Source organism: Saccostrea cucullata, unplaced genomic scaffold, assembly GCF_032062105.1.
Source record: "Saccostrea cucullata isolate Sc308-1 unplaced genomic scaffold, CSIRO_AGI_Scuc_v1 ctg2889, whole genome shotgun sequence".
NCBI lineage: Eukaryota > Metazoa > Mollusca > Bivalvia > Ostreida > Ostreidae > Saccostrea > Saccostrea cuccullata.
In genome coordinates, this window is record NW_026922272.1 from 148,807 (window position 1) to 153,472 (window position 4,666).

The following is a 4,666-nucleotide window of genomic DNA, read 5'->3' on the forward strand; positions in this document are numbered from 1 at the left end:
GTCTTCAAAGAAAAGTATCTTTTCTGCTAGCATATGACATGGTATTTTATTGGTCTCTATAGAAAAGAAAAGAAATAAAATACGAGGGTTGATCCAAAAGTTCGTGGAATTTCTTCATATTTTATTTATTTTTAAGTGGAATTGGTTGAAAATAACAAATGAAAATATAGACACTTGATGAATATTCTAAACTAAAAAACAATTTAAATATCTTTGATAGTAACTCTATGGCAGTTGCCATAGAAACGGTTGTTTGGAAATGCGGGGGAGACATTAATTCGTCTATTATCATTTTAATTCTTAACACATGAAATCAGAATAAAACAGCGCTATGTGGTATATGAAACGAAAATAATATCATTCTAATGATTGTTTGATCTTTTATAAACATCTGTGGTTGAGTTTTACTGATTTTACTAGATATTTAGTTAATAAGTTGATGATTTATTGTTCATCTTTAAGTTGTTAAACAGCTTCAAAGTTCGGTCAAGTCATCCTTTTCGTGAAAATCACGGGATCTCTCTATCTTAAATGCGTATATTATTGACATAGATTTGGGAAAATGCATTTAGTTACAGGTTTTCAAGTGGCAAAAGAAATTTCAGAAAAATAAAACTTCCATGGAAGTTGATTAAAGGTGTGGTCGGTTTTTTAGGCTCTGTTTTAAGTGTGTATCCTCCTAGACAAATTAAAAGCGTTAGTGGATGTTATCGGATGCCGTACTGTTTTTGACATTGCTACTAAAATTGGAACATCATAGGGAAAGATTGATATTTTTTTGACATAGGAGTAAAAAAATGAAGATAAGTTGGTGCGAGAGGATACCCAGGCTTTTCTTGGGAAAAAAATCGAGAGAAGGACAGCATTTTGTATTTTACCACTACTCGAATTCAACATAAGAACGAGATGCTTCTATAACGTGACGTGACACATCTGATGACGTTACGTCGAAGTCTCCCCCGGGTTTCACAACTATCCAGTTTCAGAAAGCTCGTATGACCTTATTTGTAATTGGTTAGTGGTGAAATTTTCCAATATTGTTGCATTATGCCTTTATATTATGAATATGCCTGTTGTTTGCTTTCATTAAATCACGTTAAAATTTTACAAAGAAATTCCACGAACTTTTGGATCAACCCTCGTATACATGTTTATGACTTTTGTCAATAAAATATACAACTTGATTATTATAGAGCGTGTTCTCTACAATTATGGAGTAAGGAAGGAAATACCCTTACGTCGCGCGTTCGAATTCCACAGTGGGACGTGGAGATCAACCCTTTAGATTTGACCGGATAAACCGAGGTCAGTGTCGCAGTAGATGCTGGTACGAAAAAGATCCCTCACTGCTCAAAAGCCCTGAGTGACAAGACTAGTATAGGTCAAAATCTGCAGCTCTCCACCGGCAAGTGGTGGAATCGCCATATAAGTGAAAAATTCTCGAAAGGGACGCTAGATATCAAACAAATAACTAAACAAAACATAATACATTGTAGAAGACATTTACTTGAAATATATCGAATTTCTTTGATCCTCTTTTCCGTGTTACTGTCAATATTGGAGTTGTCTGCAAAAATGATTAATAATCTTGGTCTTTCCTCTCGCAGTCTTGGGGTATCTTTGTCAAGAAACCAGCATTTCACAATAATCTGCAGGGAAAATCAAAGAAGCTTTCTGAATATTTCTTGAAATAGAAGTCGTAAAAGTGGGCATGATTAGTTCATACACCAAATTAATTTCAATTTATTTTATAAGGTATATACTCAACTAAAAAAAAGTTAAGGATGATAGATTTTTTTTGGTTAATGGGAATAAATCGGCAACTATACATGTGAAAGGATTTTAATTATATATCACAGTATATCTATTTTTTCAGAATGCATTGATTACAAAACCAAGAAAATTGATTCCATTAAAAGTTAAAATGTTTCCCTGTATAGAGTCTCATAAACCAGGTGGAGGTGCATCGCGCTGCTGTACATGTCGGTGAAGAAAATCCCGATTGTGTTCTATTGGGTTAAAATTGGGCTAACGTGACGGCAATTATATTTGTTCAATTATTTCATCAACAAAAATTTGTTCAACAATTCGAACCCTGTGTTGTTTAGTTAATCATTCCCGACAAAAAAAAATCTTGACTAATAGAACCAGAAACAAAAACGAATAAGTTGTGAGGAATAAAATATCTCTATCTAAGACCAGTAAAAGGACCATTGCGAATGGAAGAGTTCTGAAAGGTCATCGAAACACATGCCCCCCCTTACTGTGACAGAGGCGTCACGAAAAAAGTGTAATCAGCAAAGCAATAATCCTGAAAAACCACAAACACAAGGATTTATCTATAAACAGAACAGGTCACAAGTGGCGTAGTAGTCAATGTTCATGGTTGCTGCTGAAATCAAATCAAGTTTTGCAGTGTCTTACAGTCAAACGAGAATGAACTTCTGGCTTGTGGGCATGCAAAATCTCCCATTTCTTAAAGTCTGAGAAGCTGTATAAAACTCATGATCATTGTTTATTTCCTATTCAAGGCTTTATAAGACATAAACCAATTGCTTTTTGCCAATAGCAATTTCGCGATCCTGACGAACAGTCGCACTTTATTGCCTGTCACTACAAGGTCTTCCTCTCTTTCTCTCTCTCTCTCTCTCTCTCTCTCTCTCTATGTATTCTGAAAACTGTTCCCTTAACATCTTATTGCCGCTTTTACTGATGTTAATCTCTTGCACCACCTGACATTATGGCATACGCATTTGTAGCATGTCCATGGCAAGAGAAACTGCTGTACGTCCAAATGTCGCCTCTGCGGTATGTTGTCATTAAATCTAAACACATCTCGTATATAGGCAAACTCTATTTTAGTTTTGTTTGACATTCATGACATATGAAAAAAAAAATAATTTGGTTACCTTCTTTTTTTCGTCCACATTGTCTTTAATTTTGATATATCCACAAGTATCTGCAAGAAATGATACGATTAACGCGACTGCAGTCTAACTAAAAAGATTTCAAGAATAAACCTCAATAAGTTTAATGCAGTTATCCATACCATTTCCAAGATCTGGTAGGTGGTCAGGAAAATAATAGTACGTTGTCTGTTGTTTTAAGTTCAAACTTTTCAGTTGTATGATTTTCATTTTTTGTTTTCCTTTCCCTTCAAGTCTAACTGCACTTCTAGCAACGCTGGCCATATATTTACACATTTTCTCCACAACTCCAATTTTCTCTTTTGTTATAAAGATAAAAATTTGAAAAGATTCAATAAAATGCATTTTTATCGTATCATACTGGATTGTACCAAATGTCGTAGTTCATGTGATTACAAAAGCAGATTGTGTAACTTACATATTACAGTTCGAACAGTATACTGAACTACCTATTTCATGTAAATACATAATAATGCATTTTTCAAGTCGATGATGATTGAATTATATGTGGCAAGATGGTATACATATTCTAGATTTTGTACAAGGAAAAAAGTACAGCATATCTTTGTAATTGAAATAAATGTAAATCTAAAATATTAAAAAAGAAAACATAAAACCTTAAAAGAATGGAAATATGTACATTGATCTAAAATTTTTAAATTATTTAATTATACAGATACAGTGGCAGGAACGTTATTGTTGACAAACCAATCGTGTAGAATCGTTCGTGTATCGTGAGTGATCGTTCGTGTAACGTGCAAGATCGTTCGTGTATCAGACTCAATCGTGTACGTTATTATTCGTGCGAGATCGTGCGGGTAGAATAGTGTAAATTTCGTTTTTTAAGTTTTTATCGGAATGCTATTTGTAAAATAAGCATTTCCCTTGTTTGTTTTTCTTAATTTATTAATTAAAATCCAAATAAAATCAAAAAGCGCAATTTACATAATAGAATGCAGAACGAACTAATTATCGCCCGTAAACAATATAGTAAGTCTTACAATATTAAGTTCTCGTCAAAAAGCGCGATCAATATTTTGATAAACCGTACTTAGATCTTTAATGCCTTTTTTAAAAATCTGATTTTAATTATTATTTACTTCTTATTGTGGTCAAGATAATCTTGAAATCAATTCATTGAAAATAAATATATATATTTTTTTTACAAATACATAAACATTTCTCAATGCTTACATAAATATTAAGTCGACGAATATACATGCACACGAGATGATTTTCGGAGGGTTTGATTATCTTTGTTTATCTCTTGAACCTATTTGTAATTAATTAATTTTAAATTTCTGCAAATAGAAAAGTTGAATAATTGGCAAGTTTATCAGACATTCAATCATTAGAAATATAAGTATAAAATTTGTAATTATAATTTAAGTCATTCCATGCTGCCATTTTTGTTCAATCGTATCCCCCTTTCTGGATATCATGATGTCCAATTCAATCAAATTATACGACCCACATACATTTAAATGTCTAACAGAACGAACAAAATCTGGTTTTTTTTTTTTTGAAGAATTACCATAGAAATATTTTTTTTAGATCTAAAATATTAAGCCTTGCATATTTTTAGTTACAGAAATATCATTTTCCGTTTTTTTTTTCCTTCAAAGTCTATGAAATGATATTGATAATTCTTTGAAATCTTAAATAAGTATTAAGCCGTATTTCGCTTTGAAAATATTGATTCCTAAATATTTTGAATTATTTTGAGTGAAGAATCGTGC

The 4,666-nt window shown here is 32.3% G+C and overlaps 1 long non-coding RNA gene across 1 annotated transcript; it reads right to left on the reverse strand.

Moving 5' to 3' along the window:
- Positions 1-1,565: 1,565 nt before the first annotated feature.
- Positions 1,566-3,169, reverse strand: LOC134261507 (uncharacterized). Its single transcript, XR_009990829.1, has 3 exons — positions 3,050-3,169; positions 2,910-2,959; positions 1,566-1,649 (listed from the first exon to the last, which is right to left on the reverse strand). It is a non-coding gene; the product is annotated as an uncharacterized LOC134261507 (long non-coding RNA).
- Positions 3,170-4,666: the final 1,497 nt, after the last annotated feature.